The sequence below is a fragment of the Panthera pardus genome, unplaced genomic scaffold (genome assembly GCF_024362965.1).
Source record: "Panthera pardus isolate Hobbes unplaced genomic scaffold, ASM2436296v1 HiC_scaffold_8, whole genome shotgun sequence".
NCBI lineage: Eukaryota > Metazoa > Chordata > Mammalia > Carnivora > Felidae > Panthera > Panthera pardus.
In genome coordinates this window covers 108323920-108340710 of record NW_026527013.1, presented here as the reverse complement: position 1 = coordinate 108340710, position 16791 = coordinate 108323920, and the positions used below count along the sequence as shown (strand labels likewise).

The following is a 16791-nucleotide window of genomic DNA, read 5'->3' as shown; positions in this document are numbered from 1 at the left end:
GTTGACAAAGAATGAACTTTGAGACTTCAGAAAACAAATTCTACCCATAAAAATGGACTTCCATGTCATTGGAAGAGCTCCAGGGGAAAAACTCTAAATAATCCTAAGGAACCTGACCTTGGCTCTTTCTGAAGCCAAGTTTTTTTTTCTTCCTCAGATTCCATGAGATTCAGATTCATTCATTTATTCACTGAACAGTTACTGAGTTCCAACTGTATGCCAGATTCTATGTTAGTTGCTAAGGCAAAAATCAATGAATAAAATGGTCTAGAATCCTTGCCCTAATGAACCTTACATATTGTAAGAGTAAGTAGAAAATCAAATATAAATATAAATATAAATATAAATACAAATACATATATATGTATATATATATATATATATATATATATATATATATATATATATATATAGTTCAGAGAGGGAATTGGGAATAGGGGATTGTAAGTGTCCTAAGGGAGATCATAGAAGGCCTCACTGAGAAAGTGACATTTAAATTACAATTTGTGGGAAAAAAAGGATAAACTTGAAGTATTAGAGGGAAGAGTATTTAAAGAAAAGATGCTTCCCAAATCATTCCTATAAAGTGCCCTTTGTGCTTATTAGTTCAAATTGTTTCCTGCTACTGGCAACCACGAGACTTAACCATTTCAACCCATGAGTAAGGCATGTCTGACCATTCCAATGTTATTAAACATTTTAAAACATATTTTAATGTGTCAAGGCAAGGGCCTCATGGAGTACTATAGGATTTAATAGGCTTAATATCTAAAGTTCTTTTAATTGTTTTTAACTCTACACTGGATGCAAGATTTTCTTAAAAAAAAAAAAGACAAGAATCTCTGCAAGCAGGAACAAACTGTTATTACCAAAATAATGTAAAATTAATTTGGGCTTTTTCTTAAATTGAGGCAAGAGGAAAATATTTTTACATTTATTTTTTTTATTTTTGGGATTCTTCCAAAGCTCTTAGACTAATTACAATTAATAAGGGGGACAGTGAAGAAACTATTATTTATTTTGTTTTGAACCTGGGCCAGATATTTTAATATTTATTTTGCCTTATAAAAAATCACAAATGAGTAGATTGGAAGGCTAACTCATGTATGCAAATTTATACAGCTAGGGAAGAAAGCAAGCCAGGATTCCACCACACCTGATTTTATTAATTATTATTATTATTATTATTATTATTATTATTTAAAGTTTATTTATTTATTTTGAGAGAGAGACAGCACACAGGAAGGGCAGAGATGGCGAGAGAGAGAGAGAGAGAGAGAGAGAGAGAGAGAGAATGCCAAACAGGCTCTGCACTGTGAGTGAAGAGCCCAATGCAGGGCTTGAACTCACAAACTGTGAGATCATGACCTGATCTGAAACCAAGAGTCAGACGCTCAACCGAGTGCACTACCCAGGCATTCTGCCACACCTGATTTAAAAAAAAAAATAGGAAGATTGTTCTAAAAGAATAAAAATAGGGTCGTTCTAGACCACAATGTGATCATAATAATCTAACCACAGTGACACCTACCTAAAGTGGCTCTCTAATATAATTACTAAGAATGAAATTCAAGCCATTTGTTGGCAGCTTTGTGTGGTGCTGATACAAATATAAGAAGAGGAGAGTCATAAATGAATTGCTAGTGGAAGCGGTGTCTGTTACTGAACTGATATCCTCCTGCAGACTTACCTATGTACCATTGGACATCACTCCTCTCTTCCAGGAGAGTTCTGGAAGAATCTCCCAAATAGCAGTTTCTCTATGTAGAAAACTAGAGCAACAAGAAAGAAATTCAGAGGGGGTGGGGGGAGAAAAAAACCTGAGTTCCCAATGGGTTCTATTGTGCTCAGGACACAGCAACCAAACACTACTCTCTGCAAAAGAAATGTCAGCCCATGGTGCTTGGAGGACCATACAACACTCTCACATAACCGTGCTGATGAGGTGTCACCTACTTCCATCCAAAAGTTGTTGTAATATGATAACACCTTTGGGATAAGGCACTTTTCTGTCTATGAAATTATTGAATGCAGGCCTTATTCACCTCTCCACGTTAGGCTTGGATGCTCAAAATCTGACTTTAGGCCCTGCAGAAATGAGAGGAGGCATCCAACATATGAAAATCTTCCATCTGGAAAACTCCTTAATGGGAAATAGATGAACTAGATGGTCCAATGAGGTCCTCCACATCTTTAATTTCCATGATTCTGCCTAGGAAGTATTTTGGAAATTTTCTAACCCAAGGCAGATTCCACTGATTTCTGAAAATGAGGGTTGGGGAGGCAATTGGCATTGAAACAGGGAAAGGAACTGTCCTTGACTGCTAGAAAAAGATGGAAAGCCCAGGGTACAGACAGACAGTGGGGATAATCGATCCCCCACCACCTTATCTTGCTGAAATACCAGAAAAGAGGAATGGAAGGGCCAGACTGCCAATTTGTGGACTCTTCTGGCAATGGAATGGTCACTGAAACCATCCTCCCAGTAATTATCTGTTAGGAAACAGACTCACTTTCCTCTTTAGGGCCCAAGACTCTTTTCACATAAAATAAGAGATTAAGTAAATCCTTTTTGGTTCTCAGTCACTTCTGTAACTTCAGTTTCTACTCTGCTGCTTGTTAATTTTCCATGCCCTTAAGAGATAGAAATAACAACTAGCTCTGGAAGATCTCAACGTGGGGAAACCAGAAAAGGATTTGTAGTATTTGGTGAATAATGTATCTTACTGGAATGAAGGAAATATAGGAAGCGATCTGTATCATTTCTGAAATTCTGCTTAAAATATTAAATGAAAATTTTGCCTTTTCAACTGTGTTTGAATTTAAGAATATAAAGCATAAGCTTTCACTACTTCATCTTCATAGTTGCCAGAGTTATTGAATCTTATTGGAATGACTCTGATAAAACCAGTATTTCAAACCAGATCTGTCTTCCCCAGGGTCAACCACCACGCTGTGCCATTTAGAATTAGAAATTAGAGCCTCTTCATTTTCTTTGCTTAGTGAAATGGTTGTAGAATGAGTGAAGCAGTTTTCTATTTGAAATTAATCATATTTTCTATTAGCTTTTATCTCTAGGATTGTTGAATACTTCTGAGATTTGTTAAAAGTCTCTGAGTGCTTTACTACATTTTAGTGAGCGTTTATAACCTGAATGTACAATGACTTTCTAGGCACTGTCCCTGACCTCTAGGAATTTATTTTTGATTTTTCCTTTTTATGTAATTCTGTTACAGACATGTATTCATTCATACATGTTTCTATTTCTTTAAAAAAAACCATTTAGTGATATAAAAATATGATGTATTTCCTGAGATAGAATTTTTAGCTGAAAGTAACACTGACTTTTATCTAGCCTAGCATTCTTTTTTTGTAAAGTTTATTTATTTATTTTGAGAGAGGGAGAGAAAGAGACAGTACATGAGCAGAAGAGGGGTAGAGAGAGAGAATCCCAAGCTCCACAGTGAACATGGAACCCAACTTGGGGCTCGATCCCACCACCGTGAGATATGACTTGAGCTGAAATTAAGAGTCATCATCCAACTGAACCACCCAGGTGCCCACAGCCTGGCATTCTTAAAGACGTGTCAGTTAATACTTTGTTTTCATTCTCTTTCTCCTTCTTCTTCTTCTTCTTCTTCTTCTTCTTCTTCTTCTTCTTCTTCTTCTTCTTTTAGCTCTTTGAGAATATCTACCTAAAAGAACCCTCCAGTCTATTGACCTGTGACCCAGAGCTTAAAAGAATTAAAAACAAAAACAACCTACCAGGAATAGTTTTAGACAGTAGGAAACCTGAGAAAGACTGCATTCAAGAATCAGTGAAGTATGTGAATCAGGGTCCTGGCTCTATTTTTGCTACTCAAGTGTCGTCTTTCATGACAACAGAAAGTGGCAACTGTGACTGATTTTGAAAATATTAATGGGGCATCTGGGTGGCTCGGTCAGTGAAGCATCCGACTTCGGCTCAGGTCATGATCTCGCGGTTCGTGAGTTCAAGCCCCGCGTCAGGCTCTGTGCTGACAGCTCAGAGCCTGGAGCCTGCTTTGGATTTTGTGTCACCCTCTCTCTCTGCCCCTCCCCCACTCATGCTCTGTCTCCGTCTGTCTCAAAACTAAACATTACGAAATATTAAAAAAAAGAAAATATTAATGTACAATTCTTTGAATGTTCTTACTCCATGTAGCAGGAGCTGTTATCTCGATCCAATACTCATGTGCTATGAAGAGTTCTCATTGGCCTTTGCTTGTTAAGCACCAATGGAAACAGGGAGCTGTTGTTGCCTGTTGGGACCTCGTTTGATATGTTCAGCTGTGAACGCTCAACATTTAACCTAATGAAGTCTCAATAAATGTATATTAACCGTTGACTGACTATACTAAATGAATAAATGAAGTTTGTTCGTGTATCAACAGTGCTGTGTTTTCTTCCGTGTCACAGCCACCAGCAGTTTGGAGAACAGTGAAGGCTGAACTGTATTAATATCAACAAACGTGGTTTGCCCCTGATTATGCTTGTGACCTTGTACAGGGGACTTTGCTCTCTAGACCCTGCTTTTCTCCTCTGTAGATTGAGGGAATTAAACCAGGTAATCTCCAGAGTCCCTTCCTACTATTCCATCCAGTGATTAGTGTGTGATGTAGCACGTGTTCTGATATTCCTTACAATATTCAGGGCCAGCCTACTAACCACTCACTCCTCAAAGACTACACGAGCTGAGAGTTTAATAGGTAAGTAGAAAAGAATGCAAAAGTAAGGGTTTTCTCCTATTCGCAGCCTGAGCAGCTTTTTAGTTTATATTTCCCGGGGCTAAGAGAGTAAAGAGTGGAACTAAGAGCATCAGAAAATATTTTTTGTGAGCACAGGACAATATTTTATTTAGATCAGTTAATGGGATAATGGTTGGTTTTATTCACAGGAAGGAATATGCTTTTCATATTCATAAGGTATTAGTGACTCCAGACCCATTTAATTTCTACACATCTGTTAAGTACAGAAAAAGGAAACCTAATGATCTAACAGAAAAACACACTTAAGGCTAACATTTGGTTCCCAGACCTATCATTCTCTTTGCCAAAATGAAGTTACTGAAGCTTTCATAGTAATTGTTGTGACTGAGCAGAGCAAAGGGACTCATGTACATTCATGCTGGTATGTATACACATGTATTTGCACCTCACAAGCCCATATTAGAACTTGCTATTTATTTCCTGAATGAAGCCTAAATTAGATAGTGATACTCAGCATTGTTGCTGAGAAATGGATTCACAATGTGTTCTTGTTTAAAACAGACACAATGAGTAGACAGCAACACAAGCGCATTAAATTACTCTGCCCCAATTTATTTTTTAGAGCAGTTCTTGCTGAAAGGTCTTTCAGGAAAACAAGGACATTCAGGAAGTAACCCTTAGTCTCTGTGGACGAATGTGTTTATTGAGAGCATGCTTGGTGAGAGGTGTACAGACTCTGGTCTTAAAGCCCCTGTTCCAGCTTTATTTCCTTCTTGGTGAAACTTCCTCAGTTTCCTCATCTGTAACATAGGGTTCATATAGTATGGCTGTGAGGATCAGATGGGAAAACAATGTGACTGCAGAAAGAAACAGTGGAAAAGGGCACAGAGAGGTCACTGTTAAGTCAAAACCAAAAACAGTTACTCTGTTACTGTTTTTATTTTTCACAAATTGCATAATCGCCTTGGCTGTCAGTAGCAAATGTGAAAATTACCTTGTCATAGTAGCTCACAGTGTTCCTTTCTCCACACTATAACATAATTGTTATTATAATTTTACCACCACCAACAGCCAGGGTAGCTGCCCCTATCCTCACCTCCGTGACACCTCCGTGTGACAACATACACCTGTGTGGCTTATGCATGAAATTAGCTACACAAATTGTGGAATACATGTACAGCTTAACTTGTTTTGAAATAATCGAAACATTGCAAATGTTAAGTGTAAATCAAACCAAAGATGAAATATGGGTGCCATTTTTTGGTGACATGTATCACATTTCTGATTAGTCTTCCAATTTTAACATCTCTACTTCTGACTTAGTAAAAACTTTGTAACATGTGCATTGTAGGAGAAAGTGGTCATTCGCTCCCATCCACCTTTGTACTACTGATCCACGATGATGCTACCTAGCCAGGATAAGCCCACTGTGGGATGACAAAAGTAATATGGACCACCAAGAAAGGAAATCACCATATTCCAGGTATGTCCCTTTCTTCTCTATGTTCCCCATCAATACATGATTTGTTTTTCTGCAAAGCTCTTTCCAGAACTGGCAGTTAGGAAATAAAAATTGCTTATCTGTTCTTGAAAGCTTTTAATGACTGCTTTCATTAATAACTCGTCCAACATTTTTTCTCCACAGACTCTGTGCTGGTACCCTTTACCAGACATACACCATCAGCAGCCAGTTCTGTGAATCTCGCAGTTGGTGAACCCTGCTGGTGAGGTTCCCCGCCTCCTCTGCCTATGCTTCCTTGGTATCAAAAGTGCCTTCTGCTGCTTTACCTGTTGAACTTCTCTGAAGAAAAAAGTTCTTCCTCATACCATTAACACGTTTATGGTTCCAGAGAAACGAAATCTAAGCATACAGCAATGTAAGAATCCAAAGTGGTAGAAGATAAATACCAGGTAAAATGTACAGATGGAAGTTGTCTTCGGTGAATGTCCCCAGCCTGGCTAGTTTGGGGATGGAGGGGAGAGGAAAAAAGGGCTCACTCTGGCTGAAACTCACATTTGGAAGGTTTCACCTTCACATGAATGTTGACAAAAACTTACCTCATCCTTCAAAAAAAACTACCTGGTTGTTTCTAGGAGTTTCTGGAGGCTACCTGATTTGTGTGTGAAATTATAGCTGTTCAGGTTCTATCAGCTCATTTTTCTCTTTGAAAGTCAAATGTCCTTGTTACACCTAAGGAAGGCTGCTGACCTTGCCACCAGGACTCACCTGAACAATCAAGGCAATGTACCACACAGCCTTCTTTTGAATAACTGCCTTAATAGCATGTAAAAATGTATTCCATGGCTAAGAGCATGCGTAATGGCCTCAGTTAATATTGAGAGTCCCTTCTGTGTATCTCTACCTCCTTACTGGCCCCTTTAATTAAAATCTTAAATATGGAAGCTTATATAATTAGAATAGATACAATTTGAAGTAAGAAAAATTTACTTGACCTCACGAAATGTTTTAAAACAAAAATCATGAAAGATCTTTTGAGCCATAAATGTGTGATTTTGACCACTGCCACTGCTAAACTCTAATAGAAGAATACAACATTTAACATTTTGGCAGTCAGTTTTAAAAGAAAAATCACGTACATGCGTATGCAATAACTTTAGATTTAGGAAGTGTTTTACTTTATAAAAATATGTATTGTTTGTCATACTTGTATGCTTCCTACTTACTCGGCGATAGGATAGTCTATGATCAATAATATTTACTAATTGAATTTTAAAAAATAGATATTTTAATCATCTCCTGGCTAAATAAGCTATCATATGGCCCCTAGAAACTTCATTGCTTAGAGGCTAGTATTCCAAAATCAGTTTCTAGAATCCATATAATGTGAGACCAGAGACAAAGCTCATTAACTGCTGTTGTCTCTTTATGCCCAGGCCTTAGTCAATAATTTAAATCTTAGTGCTAATAAATAATTGATACTACAGTGGTATTTCTTTAAAGACCTGAATTTTCTTATAGCTTAGTTTTCTTAACATGCCTCAGCGATATTTTCCTCTGAATATCTAAGCATTGGCTTCTTAGGAGTCCCAGGGAACAAAAGAGATTATTTTAGTGTGAAAGATGCCAGATTTGCTTAAATAATTAACCAGGTTCCACAGATGTTCACCTCCTCCCTCTTAATAAAAATACAATTAAATAATGAGACTCAGCTACATTAAAGTAATAAACCAAATAATGGGGAAGGGCTAATGCTCAATAAAGTCCAAACTGACTTGTGTATTTGGACCAATGTTTTTCTCTGATTATAGGTTTTTCCAGAATTTTTATTTTGGTAATATCCACATAGCATAAAATTTACTATCTTAATCAACTGTATGTATAAGTTCAGCAGTACAACACAGTCATCATCGCCAACCATCTTCGAAACTCTTTCCATCTTGCAAAACTGAAACTCTATACCATTAAATAATAGCTCCGCATTCCTCCTTACTCTAGCCCCTGGCAACTACCATTCCACTTTCTGTCATTAGGACTTTGATTATCCTGCGTGTGTTTCATGTAAGTGGAATCAGACAGTGTTCGTCTTTTGGTGACTGGCTTATTTCATTTAGCAGAATGCCCTTAAGGTTCATGTCTGTTGTTGCATGTGTCGGAATTTCCTTCCTGTTTAAGGCTGAATAATACTCCATTGTATGTATCTACCCACCTTTTGCTTACCCATTTATCTATCAGTAGACACTAGGGTTGCTAACATGTTTGATCTATTATGAATAATGTGGCAATGAACATGTGTGAATGAATGAATGAAGATATGTGTACATATCTTCTCAAGGCCCTGCTTTCAATTCTTAAGTATATACCCAGACTTAGGATTGCTGCCTCATACGGTAACTTTATTTTTAACTTTTTGACAAACCATCATATGTTTTCCATAGCTGCTATGCCATTTTATATTCCCTACAATAGCGTATAAGGGCTCCAGTTTCTCCACACACTTGCCAACACTTGTTATTGTCCTCTTTCTTTTTTTTTTAAAGTAACCATCCTAATGCACGTGAGGTGGTATCTCACTGTAGTTTTGATTTGCATTTTCTTAATTATTTGTGATGTTGAGCTATGACTATATTTTTAAATTGTGTGGATATGAAACTATTTTTCCTTCCATTTGATAATTCTAAGAAAAACAGCTAGATAAAAAGGAAATTCCAAAACTGTGGGAATAATTTTAGCACTATTCCTATCCTTAAAGGATTATTATATATTTGAAGGAAACAGCTTACTAAAATACAAATCGCTTTATCTTATATTCAGTCTACAGCTTTCCACACTGGCAATTCAACCCTACTGAGTTCACCCTATTCATTCATTCATTGATTCATTCATTCATTCAGCAAATACTAAGAAAGGCTCTCAGTTGCTTTTACAGTACTGGTTTCTGGGAATGTATAAATCAAACCTTACTTTTTCTGTCCTCTAGTAACCTATCTCTAGTTGATGGGGCATTGTCTCCCTTTAGCTAAGTATAGGTCAAAGTAGAGGAGGTCTATGTCATCCTACTAAGATGTCAGAGAGATCTAATTCAAAAACTTTTGCTGCCTTTACCAGAGGAGTGACTAGAAAATGTTATTTAAAGTGAATTTCCTCATCTGAAAGGGAGAAGTAATTATTCTTACTTAGGGGTTTTGTTGATTAACCCCATGGGCATCGTAAAGTGGTTAACCGGGTGTAGACATCCCCATAATGACTTTCAGTCTTTTATTGGCACATACATAGCTAAGAGTTCACGAATATCTTACTCTAGCCCAGAAACATCAAGGCTTCCATGAGTTTAGAGATCTGTCACAATAACCATTTCTCTTGAGTGGTCCTTGAAAAAAAAAATCAGTAAATGTAAGTGATCTCTGCTGTCAGTGCTTAGAAGTTATATAAAACAAAAACTGTCTGGAAAAATATAGGCATGAGGGAGATAAAATCATTTGCTGAGACTTGTACTTCAGAATTGCACCTCATCCAGCATTTAGTTTTCCTTAAAGAGACAAAATGGATCCCAGGACCTCCTATCTGGACTGTAGCATTATTTTGTGTATTCATTTATTTGAAGAAGGGAAATCTGCCTTCATGAAGAAAATGTACTGGTCGCAAGGAGTTGGACTGTTTTGATCTTGCACGGCAAGTTCTCACTACAAATTCATTAACTGAGTGGATTCCTAAGTGGCTTGAGTACAGGTAAGTAGCACTAATCGTGTGGATCAAAGCAGTATCCTCTTTACAATAATTATTTCTCGTTGTGAAATTTTAAACTAATAGTCTGTTTTTCTGGTATTATATGGCAGTCTCATGATCCCGGTGATAGTATTGGCCCTTTGCTTTGCAATATTAAATAGAAATTAAGTTTTGCCTTGTTAAAACTCAGAGCTCCATCCTGGACATTGACAGCAAGATGATTGGACACAGGAAGGGAATTAATGCAACCTGAGGAAGTGCCTCCCCTGCTCCCCATCAAGGGTACTCTAACCCTATAACCACTAGCCCCACGCACCTGGAAGCAATCCACTTATTTTCGAAAGCTTTAAAATTTTCTACAAACCCCATCTTGCAGTTTTGTTATTCTGTTGATACATTTTTTGCCCCAAATACAGATTTTGAAATTTTTTTCTCATCTGGACACTGGGTAATTCTGGGAAAAAAGAAACTATTATATTTGATGCATTGTGTTTTCAAATTTTGATGCAGTGCCTTTATAAATTAGCCTATACTGATATAAAATTATGATTCAGGGTCAAAACTAAAAACTTAGACCAGATGGGAATATTTACCAATGCTTACTTTAAGATATAAAAATGTGAAAATATTGAAGTAGAAAACCGTGCTGAAATGTAGCCACTGTTCTTTTGTTAATACAGTAGTATATATTCATTATAATTTATTTTCCCTTGAACCGTATTTTGTCTTTAAGTAATTTTGGTGTGTAAGAACAGAGTACTTTCACATTTGTACATTTTTTCCTCAATAAAACTACGACTGCATTATTTGTCTTAGTATTTATCTCTGCCCTGGAATGTTTCTTGAAGTTTTCTTTCTGATTTTTAGGTTTCATTTCTACAGTATAATTTGCTTGTTTCTTTAGTCTGCTGCCAGGAAGTTAAATATAATAGTAAAGCTTTACCAAAAAGTGGAAAGTAAGAAAATGTGAAAATTGGAATCCCTACGCCTTTCTTCTTTGCTGAGAAAATTTTTTGTACCTATGTGCTTTGGGGATTTGATATTAGTCATTTGACCGACTCTACAAAAAGATGTGAACTGAGTCTTCTTAAATAAGATCATTCTCATTGTTCAGTTTTTATTGTATAAAAAGTGATTTTAAAAATTCTGTCTAGGTTGTTTTTACCTCTATAAGGAAGGATATATATAGATATATTTTTAACTTTATCAATCCCTGTACCTATTTGTTAACATTTCCTTAAATGTGTTTTCTCCAGATGTTAAAAGTAAAAAGCCCTTGTTATTTTTTCCATTGTCACTCTTTACTACTTTCCATAGGCGGTATATTATGCACGCCAAGGACTGGAGGAAATAACAGACGTGTGAGCCCCAAATTATAGGCACAAAAATAACTTTCATAAAATAAGTTTTAAATGACACCACTTTCCAAAAAAGCCGACTCTAATTGACTCAAGCCTAGAAAGCAGTAACGTTAGGGAACATCAGACACACGTCCACTGATCCCAGAAAGTGTTCCACAGTGTGACATTAGCTGAAATGATGACATTCCCAGCTTGCTGCCAGCACATTCCAGGAGGCAGGCTGGGTATTTTGGTACTGGTCAAGCCGGTGTCCCCAACAGTATTGCTCTGACATCGTTGAGATACTATCTTATTTAATCAAGCAACTCCTGAGAACCCAGCTCCATTGCTCACCTGCAACAGATAAAAGAAAAGACTCCAGGCAGAGAAATTGCAAGAAACAAGAGGGGAAACTCCTTTTTGAATGCAGACAGAATCCTCACCCGGGCTTACTGACTGGAGCAGTCCGGGTTCCTGCTGTTTGCAGAATGTTACAGATGGCTGCCTGGGCAGGAAGCCCTCCCCCTTCCCTAACGGTGCTCTGGGGAATGCTGGGGGCCTGGAACCAGCCCTCTCCTTCCCTTCCAAACCTCTTCTCCAAACCCCTACTGAGAAAAAAAAAAAAAAAGAGAGAGAGAGAGAAAGAGAGAGAGAGAGAGGATGAAGAAAAAAAAGTACGCCCTGGAAACATTTCTGCCAGTCTGTTTTTTAGTGGAATCTTGAATTAACCTCTTCACTCCCGATTAGAATAGCAATTTATAACTTCGCCGGCATCTCTTTAATGTCCAGAATCAATTCCACCAGCTCATTGAAGTACCCTACCATTTGGGTTGAATTATAATGGCACTTTTGAGTTATGCAACAATTTCAAGTAAGCGAAAGCAGGTTTGAATTCAGAAATAATTAAAAGTATTTTAGCACATCAAATATTGTATTAATAGTGTCCTCTGGTTAGATTCGTTCTTAAATCCCGTTGGAAAGTTTTGTTTTTCCCAGCTTTTTCCTTTGGTGCAGTTACTTTTTTTTAAAGTACAAATTTGTTTTGGACCTCTTAAAGAGAGGTTAATTTCATAATCAGTCTTTTGTTTATAATTTGAAGGCAATTTCATTATCATAACCCTATTTGTGTCCTATTTAGTCTGTATTTTAAGGCTTACTGTATTTGTGTTTCTTAAAGATGGCTTTTATTTCGTACTTTTTAAAGTTAGGAAATTTAGCTAATATATGTCTGTATCCAAAGAGCAAGCAGAAACTTTATGCTAAACTGTAAAATTCAATTTTATTTCTAACTTCATCATTGCCATCATAGTAGAAACAAAATTTGCCTAGGAAGAATATACTTATTTTGAAACATATTACATTTATTTGAGTCAAAAATAAAGTGTAGGGAAGGAAAAAATAATTTTTCCCTCTACCCTTCTAGGTTCTTGGCTGAGACACCCACTGTAATAAAAGATTAACAGGAGAAAAACAACTAAGTTTATTAACTGTATGCCTCCTGTAGACATGGGAAATACCCAGGAAAACTGAGTCACTTCCTGAGATGGCCTTAACTATCATCTCCAGCTAAGGACAAAAGATGTTGGGGGTGGGGGGTGAGAGGGAGAGTGAGCCACTTAAGGGAGGCTATCAGGAAAAGTGCAGAAAACAAAGGTGTGATTGTTATGCAGATTTTGGTTGTGACCTTCTCTATTGATAAAAGCTTTGAGAGCCATCCTTCTCTTCCTAGTGCTGAGAGAAAGGTACTTTTACAAATGGAGATTTCCCTTATAAATTTGTCTCTTACAAAAAGGAGACTTCTACTCAGTTTGCAGAGCAATTCCTATATATGTTGTTTCTTAAAAATACTTCGCCTAGGTGCGCTGGGTGGCTCAGTTGGTTAAGCATGCAACTCTGGCTCAGGTCATGATCTCATGATTCCTGAATGTGAGCCCTGCATCAGGCTCTGCACTGGCAGAGCCACTCTCTCTCTCTCTCTCCCAAAAATAAAAAAAAAATGAACTTAAAAAAACTCAGACTAAAATAATTCTTATGCCAAAGAAAAATATTTTACAGTATCAAATTCTGCTTCCTGAAAGTTACAAACTAAACTTGATATTCCTGATGATAAGCTGGTTAGATATATCATCATCTCAATGATAAAATATTGTAACCATCTATAGTTTTACTCCATGAAAAGACAGGTAAAAGCTTAAAAATGGGAAACTATTGAAAATGTAGTTAAAGAATGTAACAGATGCAAGTTAAAAAGGAAAAGAACTTTATTTCATATGGAGCAAATCCAGATATTCTGTGATTGACTACATTTATCTATTGATTAATTCACCAAATATTGAGTACCCTCTGAGTTTCAGGCCCCATGCTGGATATTAGGGATGCAATCATCAGTGAAACACACTATTTGCCCCAAATAAACTATAGCCTGGTGGAGTGATGATGTTTTTGGGTCCAGAAAGAATTCTTGACATGTCTTTGGTGCAAAAAGGTGATTTTATTACAGCATGGGGACAGGACCTATGGGCAGAAAGAACTGCACTGGGGTTGTGATGGGTGACTGATTACATACCTTCAGGTTGAAAGGGAGTTAGGGATAGTGTAAATTTCCAAGGAATTTTGGAAGCAAGGAATTTTGGGACCTTGAAGAGGCTAGTTATTGTTAGGAAAAGCTTATTTACTACTATTTAGTAAAAACTCAGTCATGAGGCCCTTCAGTTGTATATAAGTGGGCCATAAGCTTGGAATATGATTGCCAACATGTATCTTAGGGGGTTAGAGATAAAGGAAGTCTCCAAAGGAATTTTTATATGTTAAAGTAGACTTACAGGATCCTGGGGAGTCAGGCTAAGAGTGCCTTTTGACCTTAGCAAAGTGTTATCAGTGAGGCATCTGAGTTCCTAGAGGAAGGTTACTCTGCCTGTTTTAAGGATTTGTCAATGGGATGTAGACACTAAGGAAATTTAATTTTTCATTTACTTTTTTTTTTAATTTTTTTAATGTCTATTTTTAAGAGAGAGAGAGGCAGAGCACCAACAGGTGAGGGGCAGAGAGAGAAGGAGACAGAATATGAAGCAGACTCAGGCTGAGTTGTCATCACCGAGCCCAAAGCAGGGCTTGAACCCATGAACCATGGGATCATGACCTGAGCCAAAGTCCGACACTTAACTGACTGAGTCACCCAGGAGCCCCTCATTTTTCATTTACTTTTGTTTCCTACATCAGAGGACAAGACAATCTGGGGTTCCATCACCTGCTATCTTAAGCCCTTGTTTATGAGGGGATTTTTTTAATGTTTATTTATTTTTGAGAGAGATAGAATGTGTGAGTTGGGGAGGAGCAGAGAGAGAGGGAGAGAGAGGATCTGAAGCAGGCTCTGTGCTGACAGCAGCTAGCCCCATGCAGGACTTGAACTCACAAACTGTGAGATCATGACCTGAGTTGAAGTTGGACTCTCAACTGAATGAGCCACCCAGGCACCTCATGAGCCTATCTTAAGGCCTTTTATCTAAACACTTAGAAAGGCTAACTAAAGACAAGTCAGTTTAGCCGGCTCTCAACTGAACAAGCTCCAGTCATGATACCTGGCATCTATTCTGATTGGTCACTGCACCTGTTCCCATTAACCCCAAGCTGTACGCTATTTTTAATAGCATGCTTGTTTGGACACATTAGAAACTCATCATTCAAGATTCCTTCCAACAATTTTTTAAAATTGTATTTACCTATCTGGGTTTCATTTCTAGCTAAAAATAAATACATAAATTAAAAAAAGGGGTGAAATTAATGAGTTTTTGAGCAATGTTTTTTCTTTGAGAAAAAGAACGATAAATGTAAACAGAAAGTCTCAACTCTTTTTGCCCTTGCCTTGCTTGTTGTGTGAGGGAGTGATGTTTGGAGCTGCCACAGTCACACACCTATGAGGGAAAGCTGATGGCATAGGTGCTGGCCTTGGCCCAGCAAACTTGAGCTACTCAGTTTCCCACTTGGGATGAGCTACCTCTGGACTTCTTATGTGAGCTATGTTGATAGCTTTCCTTCTTTAATCCACTTTGGTTTTGGAAATGTTACTGGCAGTCAAAAACACCTGAGCTGAAATAATATGTTTAGAGGAAGTAGAACTATTTTTGTTTCCTAGGAATGAAAATTGAATGGGTATACTTACATTCCAAATAAAGGATTTTGTAATATGTCTTTAATGAGTGCAGTTTTCCAAATCATAAAGCTTCTTGGGAGGCATATTAAACTCTATAAACTCCATAAAATCTAGGTTCTAGAATTAAATATTATTTGCTAGATAAATAGTCTTCTCCCATGCATTCTTGGATTCCAAAAGTTTATCTGACTTTGATAGCTAACTTCAGGTGACTCTCAGCTTGCTGGTTTCAGAGTCAGTAGTGTGGTTTACGGTCATACCTTACAATTTGATCAACCACATCATAAAACACTCGATAGAGATATAGGCCAACACTTTCGAGTGAGAACCCAAGCCAAAAGCCAAATTTTCCTTCTCTGTGTGTAATTGTCATTGACTCTAAATATCTATTTGAGAGAAATGAAAGATTATTGGGCAAATTAGAGTCTGTCAGCATCAGCCTACTAGCTGCATCATATCTTTTGTACGTTACATATTTCAAAACTCTGTCAAATGGAAGTGTCCACGCAAAGCACACATTCTATTTTCATTGCACCTTTTGTCATCTAGCCTCCAAGCTTCCTTTCTTATAGTACAGTTGTCACTCATTCACATTAACACAATGATATACAAGAATATATATATATATATATATATATATATATATATATATATATACACCTATGTGTGTGTGTGTGTGTGTGTGTGTGTGTGTGTGTATGCACACATATATATTTGGACATTCTAAACTACTGATGTCATGTAGTTTATTGCAAAATTACTGGGGCTTAGGGTTTTTTAAAAGATGCATTGACTCCCTAAGCATAGAAGAAAATCCTGCAGATAGATATCCTCAATAAAAAATACAAAGCAAACAAAACTGTGTGTGTGTGTGCATGTGTGCAGGAATGATCTCATTTATTATAGTTTTACTGGATAGTCAAGTAGAAAGAATCATAATAAAGATACATGAAAGTGGGAGGAAAAATCTATGTTGCTTTAGCATAAGATAAAACATGAAGTGTGCTTCAAGGAAAACATCAAGTCACACTGGAAATGCCTTAAATGTCTACATGTGTAATGATTCAGCAAGGCCCAACGCGCTAATGACGAGCCCTTGCTGCATGCCGCAGTGCTGCAAAGCAAAGCCATTCTTTTACGTTGCCCTTATCCAAGTCCATTAAGAAATAATGGTTCTAAGATGAAAGTCTTGTTAGGGTTTCAATGAAAATGTTTGGCACACCATGATGAAAAGTCAACAATCTGCTTTTAACAAGAGACACTGGAAAAACGTTGGTTAACATACCACTGAAAATATTAATTCTCCTTAATGGCAGGATGCAACATAGCTTTTTATAGTTTTTGATCCATGTCATAAATTTGGCTATGACAAAGGGGATACTCCAGCTT

The 16791-nt window shown here is 37.2% G+C and overlaps 2 long non-coding RNA genes across 4 annotated transcripts in view; both read left to right on the top strand.

Moving 5' to 3' along the window:
- The window catches only part of LOC109263772 (uncharacterized), a 220655-nt gene extending 216398 nt beyond the window's left edge, over positions 1-4257 (top strand). For all 3 annotated transcript variants that reach the window (XR_008420451.1, XR_002078385.2, XR_008420450.1), the window contains one exon: positions 4184-4257. This is a non-coding gene — a long non-coding RNA (uncharacterized LOC109263772). The remainder of the gene's footprint in view (positions 1-4183) is intronic.
- A 1797-nt stretch (positions 4258-6054) lies between these two features.
- The window catches only part of LOC109263774 (uncharacterized), an 80057-nt gene continuing 69320 nt past the window's right edge, over positions 6055-16791 (top strand). Inside the window, exons 1-3 of the long non-coding RNA XR_008420453.1 lie at positions 6055-6210; positions 6373-6638; positions 9723-9915. This is a non-coding gene — a long non-coding RNA (uncharacterized LOC109263774). The remainder of the gene's footprint in view (positions 6211-6372; positions 6639-9722; positions 9916-16791) is intronic.